A 15,691-nucleotide genomic window follows, 5' to 3' on the forward strand; every position below is an offset into this window, starting at 1 on the left:
TTATCTCATTGCTGGGAAGATAGACATCTGTTATCAAAGCACACATGTCAAGTTACTGCTCAATAAAAGACCATGTCTTGATAAAATCAAGATGAGCATATGTCAACTTAATAAAAGCTGGAGTCACAGATAGTGAGCCTCAATGGAAAAAAAAAATACCTCCATAGTATCAGGGACCTAGGAAAGAGACCAGCATCCCTGAATTGAAACCTTTGCTTTGTTAGGACAATGGATGCTGGTCAGCTAGGACTGTAGAATCACCTTTTATTAAGAGAAGACCTGGTACATTCAGTAGATGCAGGTACAAGCCCCTCCCCCTGCATCAAGGCTGTGTAAGGTGTCCCACCAGAGGTAGTCCAAAAAGCCATCTCCTGCACCAGATGGATCTTGATCCTACTGCCAGGGGGCCCCTTAAGCAGATCAAGCTACACAGCTGTCTTGCTTATGCAGAGTACATAGTCCAGTCCCATAGAGACTCCACAGGTGTTGACCTGCCTCTTCTGAATGTACCAGACTCTGCTGCCTCCCCATGGGAGGCCTTCTTGAAGGACGGAATGGGGGATGGGTGTGGAGGGAAGGGTGGAGGGGTGGAGGAGGGAAGAGGGAGATCTGTGATTGGTATGTAAAATGAATTAAAATTTCTTAATAAAAAAAGAGTAGACCAACTGAGTGAGTTATACTTCACAATGATGAGAAGAGCTGACATTGAAGGATCAAAAAGTGATATCCTCTATGAAGGCTTGGCCACCAGTTATCTCTATGGGAATTTTTCTCCCACCTACTGATTAAAACTCTAAAGATCAAAAAGATCATGGTCTGCCCTACACTCATGAAGAAAATCATGATCAAGTGAACTTCTGCCCTTCTCCTCAGGAGGTTTCTGTCATTCCTGAGTTCCTGTTAGGATATGTGTGTCTCTGCAACTATATGTGATTCTTATGCTTTTTCTTTGGCTCTTTTTCTTATATGGTTGCCTTGTCATAATATATTTTTTAAATTAATTTTATTTTATGTCATTATTATTCCTTAAATGCCTGCTTGTTGTCTAATGAGAGACAGAAAGGGTATGGATCTTGATAAGCGTGAGGAGGAATAAGAAGCAGAAAGAGAAACTGTAATCAGAATGCATTTTTATGAAAAAATATATTATCAATAAAAGAAGAAGAGGAAGAAGAAGAGATCAACATCATTGAAGTGTTGTCTTCTAGGAAGGGATTCATGAGGAGTAGCACACAGAAGATGTGTTCTAAAGGTGGCAGAGGTTGTATCTTGAACTGGCTGCCAAACTTGGTTGTGTGTAAGAATTGCCCAAGTAGTGCTAGTTTTGAAGGCATGAAGAGGTCATGGAGAGCAGCTGAGGCTTGGCACTGTGAGAAAACGGGATAGACCATTGGTGATGGTGTAACTGCAGTAACAGTGGAAGCCCCAGACTTTGGGGGTCATGGAGAGAGATTAAGGCTTGGCTCAACTCATGAAGGTTCTCTCATGAAGAGAGCACAGGAAAGGCTACTGGTGAAATGCAGTCCAGTTTCAACAGAGACCCTAGCATTTTGTAGATACCAGTACCATGGGATGACCACTAAGAACAGCATCAACTGTGGCATAGAGCCAGCTGGAACCCAGAAGACCTTAAGTGAATCACAGGTATTGAACAGTGAGTTATTTACACTGCTGGAGTTTGGTTTTGCTTTGTTCTTATTGTTACTGTGCTCTTTTTCTTCCCTCTTGAAGTAAGAAAGTAGTTAGGATTTTTTTTTATTTTATTTAAGTCTACAGTTGAGAGATTTTGAACTTTCAAAAGAGATTTTAAATTTTAAAAGAGACTTTCAATTTTTTTTTTAAATTTAATTTAATTTTACATATCAGCCATGGGTTCTCCTGTCTTCCCCCTCCCACCCCGACCTTCCCCCCAGATCCCTCCCCCCATTCCCATCTCCTCCAGGGCAAAGTCTCCCCTGGAGATTCAGCTCAACCTGGTGGATTCAGTACAGGCAGGTCCAGTCCTTTCCTTCCAGGCTGAGTACAGTGTCCCCACATAAGCTCCAGGTTCCAAACAGCCAGCTCATGCACTAAGGACAGGTCCCAGTCCCACAGCTGGGTGCCTCCCAAACGGTTCAAGCTATTCAATTGTCTCACTTATCCAGAGGGCCTGATCCAGTTGGGGGCTCCTCAGCTATTGGTTCATAATTCATGTGCTTCCATTAGTTTGGCTATTTGTCCCTGTGCTTTTTCCAATCTTGCTCTCAACAATTCACACTCTTACAATCCCTCCTTTCTTGACAATTGGACTCCTGGAGTTCCATCTGGGGCCTGGCTGAGGATCTCTGCATCCACTTCCATCAGTCATTGGATGAGAGTTCTAGCATGACAGTTGGGGTGTTTGGCCATCCGATCACCAGACTAGGTCAGTTCAGGCTTTCTCTTGACCATTGCCAGTAGTCTACAGTGGAGGTATCACTGTGGATTTCTGGGGACCTCTCAAGCACTTTGCTTCTTCCTATTCTCATGTGGTCTTCATTTATCTTGATCTGTTATTCCTTGTTCTCCTTTTCTGTTCTTGATCCAGCTGGGATCTCCTGCTCCTCTAAGACTTTCAATTTTTAAAGAGAGTGAACTTTTAAAGTGTTTGACTTTCTAAGGATTGTGGGACATTTTAAGTTTGTAAATGTTTTATATTGTGATGTCCTTATTAATGTGTGTGTGTGTGATCTTGTAGATAAACAAGAAAGGCACGAATGTAACTTGACAGTAATGTACTTGTGTGTCAAATTGGAAAGAGGTCAATTTTGCTGGCTAGTTTTATGCCAAGTTGATTCAAGCTAGAATCACTGAAGTTGAACAAACCTCACTTGAGGAAATTGCTTCATAAGATCAGGCTATAGGACATATTTTTAATTAACTATTGGCATGGGAGGGCACAGCCCATTCTGAGTGTGACCATCCTGGGCTGGTTCTATAAGAAAGCAGGCTAAGTAGGCCAGCAAGCAGCATCCCATCATAGCCTCTGTATCAGCTTTTACCTCAAGATTCTTACTCTGTTTCAGTTTCTGTCTTAACATCTTTCAATTATGGATTATAATATAGAAGTGTAAGCCAAATGAAGCCTTGCCTCCCAAACTTGCTTTGGTTCTAATCTATCATTACAGGTTTGACAACCCTAAATACAACAGCATAGGAATCCCACTTGATGTCCTCTTGCCTCTCCTCACACTCACACAAACATGTAAACATTAAACATGCACTTGAGCACACACACAAACATACACACACACAAACACACATGGAGGGATGGAGGGAGGGAGGGGGAGAGAAAGAGAGAGAGAGAGAGAGAGAGAGAGAGAGAGAGAGAGAGAGAGAGAGAACACTAGTGCTAACATGCCACTTAATCTAGTCTATAATAGCTTGGCAGGCTTACCCTCTTAGAAAGCAAGTTACATAATGAGGAGTCTTAGACAGAAGTTGCTGCACACAGTTGGTTGGATGATTTGGATGAAGACAAGTACATGCCAGTCCATATTATCTAGGTATCAATAGCAATGGCTTTTAAAATAGTACTTTATAATTCAAGAAAACAGCACATTACATTTTAGAATGGTTAATATAATTGTCTAAATATAATTGTATCCACCTCAGCTAAAGCTTAAAAAGAAATGTATAAACAAATGCATCAATTCAGCCACTTAACTTCACTCTCAAGAACAGTATTAGAGCATAGGATTACAATTTTATGTTACAAATTTTGAGGTACAGTAGATATTTTTCTTATTTTATTTAATTGTGATACCTACTTACATTTAAGCTGATGTTTTTAATGTTTTAATACAGGAATCTACAGCAATTGGAACATTATGGGACATTAACTTCATTGAAATATTGACATGTAAACCTATTGAAAAAGTATAAATTTATCCTGCTTCATATTAAGTGGAACGAGTGCTGTTAATCTGACCAAGGGTACAATGTTATGGTTAAGATTTAATAATACCAAGCACGTCATTTATGAACATTAAATATTTGTGTTATATACTATATGAATTTCATTAGAAACTTAGAAAATGGAGCTTCTTTATAGAAACAAACTAGAAGAATAAACACAGGAATAGGTAAAATAAATAAAAATGTTTGCCATAATTTTATTATAAAAGATTTGTTGCTTAATAATTAAAAAGAATTGAAATAGCACTTATATCATGTGCTGTGCCCTGGATGTCTGCTTTGAAATCAAGACAGAACTCCATCTTATCGTTTCTTTTAAAATGCCCACTGTTGCATATTTTCCCATTTTTTTTCTAGAAAGTGTGAAAGGGAGCACTCAAGCACCCTGAAGAATAATTATTCATCAACTCAACAAGTGTTTATTGCTGTGGATATCGCTCTGTGTAAATAAAATTCTGATTGGCCAGTGGCCAGGCAGGAAGTATAGGCGAGACAAGAGAGAAGAGAATTCTGGGAGGTGGAAGGCTGGGTGGAGAGAGACACTGCCAGCCACCGCCATGAAAAGCAACATGTAAAGACACTGGTAAGCCACAAGCCATGTGGCAAAGTATAGACTAACAAAAATGGGTTAATTTAGGATAGAAGAAGTAGATAACAAGAAGCCTGCCACGGCCATACAGTTTCTAAACAATGTAAGTTTCTGTGTACTTTCTTGGTTGGGTCTGAGTGACTGTGGGACTGGCCGGTAAGAGACATTTGTCCTGACTGGGCCAGGCAGGAAAACTCTAACTACAAATGGCACCCAACGTGTTGGCAAGAGTTTCCACCTAAAACCTGAGAAAAAAGAATCTAAAACGGAGCTAAAAACAGCTTCCTAATTGTCTCTCTCAAGTTAGCGGCAGCCTGCTGGTTTCAGCTACTATGGAGGGTTCCTGGTGTGTGCATCTGACCTGCAGTGTGGCGGGAATGAGGAATCTATAAGCGACACTTTACTCTGCTGTGTGGTGGATTTAGCCTTTGCTAGTTAAAAAAAAGAAAGAAAGAAAGAAAGAAAAAAAAGGGGTTTCTGGGCTATGTGCTGCTTTGATAGAACTGCTTCTGATAGTTGATAGTACACATGGCTCCAGACCCAGAGCTGGCGGTAAACTGTACCACCACCATGTTGGGAAGCTGAGGTGGGCGGAGCCAGCAGCCTCAGTGGCATTTCAGTCTTACAAAGATGGATATTACACAGAGAATCTGGTTTATGTTGTCTTTGGGATTTTTAACTGCAGAAAAAGATTTGATCATAAAAGCTGTTGAGTTAAACAAATACGTAAATTTTAAAGGTACCTTGACTTCGAAATTTGGATATAAGGATATGTTGCTTTGGAAAGGAGTCTCTGCTTTTGTTTCCACAGAAAGCCAGAGGCTGTGGATTTGTTCCAGATTAAGATACATCAGGTTTGATCAGCCAAGACCACCTGAAAGGTCTCCAATGACACCATGGCCCAGATGATCCAACATCCAGAATGGTTTCAAGGCAACTAGCTCAGAGGTTCACCCTCATGGACTACTCCATAATCCTAAAATTTTCTTTATGTCCCCATAAGATACAGTGCCCCCCTCCAGCAGGAAGTAGTAAGAAAAACTATGCCCAAATTCCCAGTTGGCTTTGGAGATGGAATTGGCTCACTCCTTCTCTAAACCCAAGCACATTGTTAAAAGAAAAGGTTAAGAGATTCTTGTGTCCCAAATCAGAAGAGCCCTCTGGTGTGGGACAGAAAAAAACCCAATATTTTTATTTAAAGCAGGTTGATTATAAATGAAATCTCTTTCTAAAGAAGAAAAGGGGATATGATATAGATATAATAGGATGAAAGGGTAGATTAGGCAACTTACTTCTAAAGAGCAACAACTTGTTTAAAATGTTTTACATTGGTATAGATTTTAGTCTATTGATACAAACTTAAAGTTAATTTTGTTATACTATGTATATATTTCTACTCATGTTTAAGGTATTGTGTTTGTATAGCTCATTTAAAATTGTAATGGATAATTAAAAATAGATTAATAATTAATCATCTGTGATAATCATACTCATAGCCATGTTAGTTAAGTCTTCTAGGTATTCATAGAGATATTTCAGATAGATAGGTAATCTTCAAATACTTCAAAGACCTTCAGAATATGGCATTTAAAATATTTTTAAAATTTAGACTTTCTGGACAGTGAGACATGTCTGCTCCTGGCAACACCGATTTACTTCAGAGACGAGGATGGGCGTTGAAGACACTTCATATCTTATCTTCACCTTGGCAAAAATAGCCATTTTGGCAAGAAACTGTTCTTGCCTGGACTGCTTGATCGACTGTACGTGCAGGACCCATACAAAGTGACCACTGAACTTTGCTTGACAAAATGGTCCTTCAGGTTCCTGCTTCACAGAGGAAACTGCCAGACATTCTACAGGACACTGAGAAAAGTGACCAAGAGACTCTAGCCCTGTGGGCTGAAGACAAATGCCCCAACTTTACAAAGGAACATTAGGTGACTGTCCAGGCTGCCAGCTGTCTCTGTCTACCCTGCAAGACTCCTGAAAGTTGCTTACATCCTTCTCCCGGTTCTCAGGTTATAATATATCCTTCTGAGGTCTTTGATGTGGTTGAAGACTAGATAGTTATAATTTTCTCAGTTATGATAAAAGATAAGTTAGATATAAAACCTTGGACTCACAAATATAAGATAGATAAGATATCTTCTTTCATATTGTAACTGTAATTCTTGCTTGATAATTGTTTCGTTATATGTAATTTTACTATGTAAAAGTTAAAACCTCCCTTAAAAAAAAAAGAAAAGGGGAAGTGCTGTGGATATGGCTCTGTGTAAATAAAATTCTGATTGGCCAGTGGCCAGGCAGGAAGTATAGGCGGGACAAAAGAGAAGAGAATTCTGGGAGGTGGAAGGCTGGGTGGAGAGAGACACTGCCAGCCACCACCATGAAAAGCAACATGTAAAGACACTAGTAAGCCACAAGCCATGTGGCAAAGTATAGACTAACAAAAATGGGTTAATTTAGGATAGAAGAAGTAGATAACAAGAAGCCTGCCACGGCCATACAGTTTCTAAACAATGTAAATTTCTGTGTACTTTCTTGGTTGGGTCTGAGTGACTGTGGGACTGGCAGGTAAGAGACATTTGTCCTGACTGGGCCAGGCAGGACAACTCTAACTACAGTTTATACTTTTTATCTCAGTTCTTTTGTTTTAACTCAAATAATCAACTACCAAACAACTTTGAAGAATATTTAATTTCCAATTTATGCAGCTCAAAGTAAACTCTTAGAAATATACTAACAATGGTTTACAACTCTTCCTTAAATGGGAGTTTCCCAGCATCACATCTCATCCGGTAGCTCAAAACCACCAGTAACACAGGCTACACCCACTTTGGCCATTGTAGCTACCACATAAAACAAATCTTTATTACCTGATTGCTTGATTGAAAAGAGATTATCTCACATAATACATCTGATTGCAGTTTCTCCATCTTTCTTTTTAAGTGCATAATATGTTAGGTTTTCAACTTGTCTTTTACTTGTGAGTCCTTTTTCTGCTCCAGGTTATGTTACAACCCATAAAGGAAATCACTGCCTTGCCAGTCACCAGTGGGGAAGATTGGAGCTCACAGTTACATAAAACTTGATTCTTTGAGAATTATCAAAGCTAAATGTGTCAGCTTGTTGCAGAAGAAGCCACTTCCATGACCATCATTATCTAATGGGACCTAAAGCTCATATCACTTCAGATAAATGTATTTTCGCTGAAGAAATGTACATAAATCCATTACAGAATTGTTTACAGCTGATGCAAGTTACGGGAAATGATGAGGATAAGAAGTAGTATATTTAAATTTTTTCTGTTTTATATACTCCTTTATTAAATAGTGGAAAGTCGGTCATGCCATGGTACTCACATTTAAATCAGAGGACTCCTTGCAGGAGACTGTTCTCTCTTTACACCATGTCAGTTATGGAGATTAAAGTGAGGTCTGGAGACTTGGCAGCAGGTGCCTTTATCTAATCTGGTCATTTTAGTGCCCACAGTAATTTAGTGATTCCTACCTTCACCACATTTTCTAAGTATATATCTTCTGTTTATTTATTAATTATTTTAAATACTTTTGCTTGTGTGTGTGTGTGTGTGTGTGTGTGTGTGTGTGTGTGTGAGAGAGAGAGAGAGAGAGAGAGAGAGAGAGAGAGAGAGGGAGAGAGAGAAAGAGAGAGAGAGAGATCTGCAGAGGCCAGAGGCATTGATTAACTCCAAACTGGAGTTACAGGTGGTTATGAGTCATGTGACATTCAGCTGGGAACTGATAGATGTGTAAGAACAAACAAATGTATCTGTTACTATAACTAGAGAGTTTAACATTCCTGTATCAAAAATGAACAGATCCAGCAGGCAGAAAATCAGTAAGAACATAGTTGAACTGAACAATGTAATCAATCAACTAGATATAATTGACATCTACACATTAATTCATCAAAGGAAGAATAAAAATTTCTCTCAAGCTATCATGGAACATTTAGCAAGATATACCTGATCTGAGGCCATAAATCAGATGCTAATTAATGTAAAAGCATAGAATCATAAAATATCTGTTATCAGATAATCATGGGATTTTATTAGAAAGCAAAAGTATAAAAATCAATAGAAAGTCTGAAAATGTGTAGTAAGAAATAAAACATTAAAATAATACATAAATAAAAGCAGATATCCAAGGCAAAGTTTAATCATACGTCAAACAGTGAAGTGGAAAGAAAACCATTCAATATATTAACATGCAAAGACATCAGTGCTGGAGAAGTGCATTATAATCTTCAATGCATATATCAGGAAATGAAATAACAGGTAAATGACTTAAGCTTTAATTCTAGAAAAATAGAAAGAAAAAAAGGTAGAGAGTATGAAATTGGAAGCAGGAAATCTATAGAGAAACTGAAAGCTGATTTTTTTGTAAAAACTTAATGAAATAATATTTCAAGGAGGAATAAACAAAAATAAAATGGACATGATTTTTTAATTTTAGAAATGAAACCTAAGATATGTATTTAAAAGATAGTGTATATCAATTTCTGTGTAGACAACCATGATAACTTAGAAGACAGGGGCCAAAGCCTTCATAGACCTAATCAGCTGACTCCATAATGATAGACATATATACCCATGAGTGATATGTAAACTAATTAAATAACTAATAGAACTCCAAAATGAAAATACTCACACTAGATGCATTAACTAATTATTTAAAGAAAATATTTTTAGAATTCTTTATAGTTTCTTGCAGGAAGTCAAAAAATTAGGGATAATCTCTAATCCTTGCAAGTAAGTAACTATTATTCTTTTTGTTTGTTTGGGTTTTTTTTTTTTTTTTTTTTTTAGACAGGGTTTCACTGTGTAGCTTTGTGCCTTTCCTGGAACTCACATAGATCCACAGGCCTTTGCCTCCTGAGTGCTGGGATTAAAAGTGTGTACCACCGCCGGCCTGTAAATATTATTCTAATCTCCAAACAGGTAAAGGTGATATAAGAAAAGAAAAGAAAAATGATAGTACAGATCAATATCTCTCATGAACCTAAAGTCAAAAGTGCTTGACAATACATTTAGGAGTAAAATTCTTTGATATATCAAGAGTGTTTTCAAAAATTACACTGTAGTATTTATTTGTTATTAACAACCAATTCAATATTACAATACTATCTATTGAAGTAATTGCTCCTCTTAATAATCCTTCTTAATATCTTACTAAAAATCCCAGATGATGGATTACAAAAAGAAAATATAATAAATGGTATACATGTATATATATATGTATGTGTATATGTATATACATATGTTATATGTATATAGTAAAAAAGAAAGAACTCTGATGGTAGGTAATATGACTACATGGAAAATCAGAAGAATTGGCCAATAATCTGAATTTAATATGTAATTATACCAATATTTCACAAAACAAGATTATAAATAAGTCAATTATTTTCCTATTTCCAGGAATGATCAGAAAAAAAACTAAAGTAAAATGTAATTTAAATTTACGCACCCCCAAACAAAGTATATATAAACATAAATTTTTTAAAAATCTATATGAATGTTGTATAATATTTTGTTTGTGTTCTTACAAATAAAGCTTGCCTGGAGATCAGAGAAGTAGAGAAGCCAGCCACTAGAGACTTCTTACTTCTAGGAAATCTCAGACCAAATAGGGCTGAGATCCTGTCTCTATGAATCCTCAGACTGAATGGGGTCCTAGAACCTGTCTCCATCAGCCTCAAATTCCTATCTCCACCTCTCAATTGTACTGGGATTTAAAGCCTGAGATCCCAAGTGCTGGGATCAAAGATGTGAGCCATCTCTGCCTGGCTCTGTTTCTCTTTTAGACTGTTTTAATCTCCTGCATTCCAGGGTGGCCTTGAATTCTTGATCTTCCTGCTTCCTCCTACCAAGTGCTGGGATTAAAGATGTGTGCCATCACTGCCTGGCCTCTATAGTTAACTAGTGGCCTGCTCTGCCCTCTGATCTCCAGGCATGTTTTATTTGTCAGGACACAAACAAAATTTCATACAACATCAGAGAAATAAAAAAATGTAAGTGGATGGAAGAAATGATAGAGATAAGTAAAATGAATAAACATGCTTCACATACTATGGAGGCAACATTCATAGTTAAATTGTAAGTTTTCTCAGTTTCAACCAGAGATTCATTACACTCCTAACCCTAGCCAGTTATTTTGCAAGTATCAAGCAGAGCACAAAGTTAACATGGAACTCAGAAAACCAGTACAGTATTGATAGGACCAAAACTGGAGCTCCAATACCACCATCAGCAGGATCTTCTGTAAACAATAATGTGAAAGCTCTAACAGAGAAAACAAATAAAACCTAAAAACAGATATGCACAACAGATTCCAGAAACTGAAATGCAAAAATGGCAAGCCAACTGTTCTTCAACAAATGACCAACAACAATGCAATAGAAAATGATGGTCCTTCCACTAAATGATTCTAGAACTTCTTGACATCCTTATGCATAGAAGAAATTTGAATCTTTGTCAAAATCTAAAGTAGCCTTTATATTCATGTCAATTAACTTACAAAGTATCACAGAATTAACTATGGGGGTGTTGGTGGGATAAAAGTGAAGGGAGAAATGATGTAAATGCATTATTATTTAAAAAATAAACATATAAAAATATTTTAAAAGTTAATTTTAAAAGAAAAACTGAATAGATAATATAAGGGGGATATGTAAATTCTGATGTGTATTGATAACTTAATTACTGTTAATATTTAAGTTTTATTAAAATAATAATTTGGTTTCTTTTAACCTCTAATTAAAAGAAAAAGTATACTTATGGTTAACATATACTTATTCTTTCTTTTAAAAATTAGAAACAAACATGCAAGAATTCAAGACTGACTCGGTTAATCCAGTAGTTAGCAGGTCTGGAGAGAAAAGGACAGCTGTTCCAGGGCAAGAGACCACACGTCAGTCCCTCTATTTATCCTTCCTCGATGACAATGTCCAAACATTTCACATGCGGATCTGCTATGAAGGTTGATTTCCAGAAGTAACTGCACTAGATGTAAACACACTAGAGAGATTATTGGCTCCTTTGATAATTCCATTTTCAATTATTTAAGAAGCATATAAATGGCTTTTCATGTAATCTGTACAAATTCATATTCCTATCATCAGAGCACAGGAGTTTCTTTGCCTCTGCCTCTCCAGCACCTATTACTTCCTGTAGTGGTTGCAATAGTCACTATTACTGTGAGAAGACAATGGCTTGCATGTTTGGGTGGTATCTTCCTGTTCATTAATAATTCCAAGCACCATTTCATATACCAATTCACCATTTTTATTTCTTCATTGAAAAAACAATTTATATTCAAATCCTTTACCCAATTTCAATTTATATACTATGTATTTTCTGTGCTTGAGTTGTGTAAGTTTGGCAGGTATTTTAAAATATTGTTTATTTTGTGTATTAGCCACTTATTAGGAATGGCTAGAGACTATCATGGTGCTCCTAGTAGACCTCTGTTTTTCTTTGTTTGTTTGCTTGTCTTGTTTTCTTTCACTGGGCACACAGAGGCTTTGGTTAATGTGATTTTATTTATTTATTTTTTACTTTTGCTTTTTTGCCTCTGCATTTGATCTCATTCTTTTTATTTTGATGACAAATTACAATTTCAAGGATTCAGCCCCTGTGTTTTTACTAACAATATTCTAGTTTAAGTTTTTTGCCTTTTTTTGTTTGTTTGTTTGTTTTTTGAGACAGGGCTTCTCTGTGTAGCTTTGATGCTCAGATGTTAAAGGCTATGCTCACAACCAAAAATATAGCTTAAATTCTAACGAAATCTTTAATCCGTTTTACTTTGAAATTTTTTGTATGATGTACAATAGGGTTTGGATAATACTCTTATTTACATAGACAACTGACTTCTTAAGTTCAATAATATTTATTGGAGAATATTCTCAGAATCCATGCCAAAATGTAATTAGCTGAACAGATATGGACTTTGTTTTAGATTGTATCTTTAGTTGATTTAAGTATCTTTTTCATGCCAGTATCATACTGTTTTTCATTACTTTAAAATCAAGAAATGATATGCCTTCAACTTTGACCTGAATTTTCATGATATTAGAAGATTCTGTGTCCTCAGAAAATTCTTACTATTTATGTGAAAAGAGTACCAAAGAAATTTACCTGTTCAGATTGTCGGGTGGGAGGGGCATTCCCCATTCTAGTCCTACTGCTCTGTGAACAAAAGATGTCTGTCCTTCTGTTGTTTATGTCTTGTTCCTTCAGCTTTTTTCACCTACATTTTATAGTTCTCATTGTATGCTGTTTTACTTCCTTAGACATATGTATTCATTTTTCATCTTAATGTAATTACATATGGTATTGTTTCATTATTTATTTAGATACTTTATTGTTGTTGTGAAGAAACATCATAAATTTGTTTGTGATTCATACCATGTAAATTGTACATTTTATTAGTTATAAAAGTACTTTAAATTTTTCTTTGTTTATTCAAAAATTACTTGAAATAAATCACAGGGTTCTGCAATTTGATTTTAGTAGGTACAGTAGATACACAGGTGAATGTTTTATTTGATGCATTTTAAGGCTCTTGCTTAAAATTTAAAAACATGGAAACCAACCATAAAAGAATTCATATTATAAAAAAACAATAATAAAAAACAACTTCTTTCAACCACTCAACACAGGTAGAATAAATATTGAATATTCTTGGTACTAAGTAGGTCGGAAGCTCACATTTATTTTCAAAGGTGTCAAAAGTTATTTTCTTTTAAAAAGAGAAAGTCCATTACTTAGAAATGTAAATCTACTGAGGAGAGGGGGGAAAGGATTGTAGGAGCCAGGGGTGTGGGGGACATCAGAGGAAAACTCACAGAAATGGCTAGCCTGTCTCCTAAGAACTCAAAGCACCTGAACCAACAACCAGAAAGCCTGAATGGATCCACCTAGGCCCTCTGCACATATGTGACAGTTGTGCTTGGTCTAATTGTGGGCCTCCTGGTCCTTTAGCTGGCTCTTGGGCACTTATTCCTCATACTGGATTGCTTGCCCAGCCTGAATACAGGAGAGGGGGTGTGCTTCGTTTTATAGCAGCTCGATATGCCATGTTTTGCTAATGTCCCATTCTGAGTGGATACAGAGGAGGAGTAGATCACTGTGGGGTGTGGGGATGGAGGATGGGGGGAGGAAGTGGGAGGAGAGGAGGGAGGGGAGGCTTTGGTCAAGATGTAAAATAAATAAATAAATAGCTGGGCGGTGGTGGCGCACACCTTTAATCCCAGCACTCGGGAGGCAGAGGCAGATGGATCTCTGTGAGTTCGAGGCCAGCCTGGGCTACAGAGTGAGTTCCAGGACAGGCTCCAAAGCTACATAAGAGAAACCCTGTCTCGAAAAACCAATAAAATAAATGAATATATAAATAAATGCATAAATAAATAAACATATTCTTTAAAAAGAATAAAAAAATAAATATACAAGTAAGAAAAAATGTAAATCTAAAAAGTTTAAAGATTTAACCTTAACTCATTCTGGAATTTTGCTGAATGCAGTCCCCTTGATTGGTTTACCCCTGATGCAAGTTGTATTTTTTTTCAAATTATCTGAGTATTTCATACATTGTATGTTGACCATATTCATTGTCTTCCCTCAACTCATCCCAGATCAACCACCTATCCCCACCTCTACCAACCAAATTTCTTGTTCTCTTTTTTCTTTAAATCCATGGAGTCTAGCATGTGCTACCCATATGTTGTATGTTGTGTAGGTATCTACTCCTAAAGAAAATTGACTGTCCCTGTCCAGCTGCTAACAGTTATCCGTAGTATTTCAGCAAGGGGTGAGACTGCTTTCTCCCTTCTTCGTGCTTGAGTGGAGCTTCAGGCATCTGGCTTGAGCTTAAGCAGGTTTTGTCCATGCGATCACAACTGCCCTATTGTCTAGAAAACATTGGTTCCTTTTAGTCATTTGTCACTTTTTTAATAAAAATGACAGGAAGGCGGCCTTTGAGAGTTGGGGCCAAGGAGCCCTAGAAAGGCACACCACAGGACAGAAGTCACTTGGGTAATTTATTGAAGGAGTGGGGAAGGGGTGCAGAGTATGCCTCTGGAGATAAGGGCTGAGGAGAGGAGGAATAAAAGAGGAAGAGAAGAAGAGATGGGAAATAGGGAAGAGAGAGAAGAAGAGAAAGCAGGCAGAGCGATTTGCCTTTAATAAGGGGATTTAGTGCATGCATGTAGAGACTACACATCCATGCACTGCATGTGCACAGGCTGGCCATGGGACCTAGGCTGTCTAGGTATTTGCCTGAATGTTAGCAAATGCATCCTTTCAGGTCCCCCAAGGAGATGGCCTTGTAAAGTCTGAATGCTAACAACCTTAGCTCTTATAATCTTTCTGCCTCATTTCCACAACGATCTCCAGGCTGTGGGAAAAAAGGGGTGTGATGTAGATGTCCTATTTAGTACTGAATAGTTGTAGTCTCTTGTTTTCTGCACCTTGACATGTGAGTCACTCTAGTTATTGCCATTTACTGCAAAAGGAAGCTGCTTTGGTAAGGTTTGAGGGATACACTGATCTATCGGCATAGAAATAAGTCCTTAGAAGTTAGTTTAGTATTATTTTTATTTAACAAAAGAATAGTGATATTATAAGTAAATTTGGTGATTACTCTCCTCTTGTAGCATGGTGAGCAACTTTCAGCACTATGGAAGGTACCCAGTGGTGATGAATATTTCAGGTAAGTACCATCTTGCTTTTTTTATGTTGCATGGTTCAAATATATGTTTGTTGTCCATTTCCAACAATAGGATCTTACCGTCAAATCATGGAGGGCAACTAAGAGCAGTAGCAGTGGCCTATAGTTTTTGGAAGGGTATTTCTGTGGGACTTCATTGGGCAGCAGTCCCAGAAGAGGAAACCATTATCTGGCACTGAGCTTTTATATTTTTAGTCAGTGAGAGTCTATCTAGTAGAGGCATTGTCATTGCATTAGAGGGTAGTTAAGTACATTAAGACTTATTTCTTGACTTACTATGTGACCTGTCCTGAAGATAATCTAATGTGCATGTCCAAAAGAGGTGTCATGTTTTGTCAGTCACTGTAAACTTCTGTATATTTCTATTAGGTTCATTTGTTCAATGGTATAGTTCAAATTCCCACTGCTTAATTGA

The sequence above is a fragment of the Onychomys torridus genome, chromosome 2, assembly GCF_903995425.1.
Source record: "Onychomys torridus chromosome 2, mOncTor1.1, whole genome shotgun sequence".
Classification (NCBI taxonomy): Eukaryota; Metazoa; Chordata; class Mammalia; order Rodentia; family Cricetidae; genus Onychomys; species Onychomys torridus.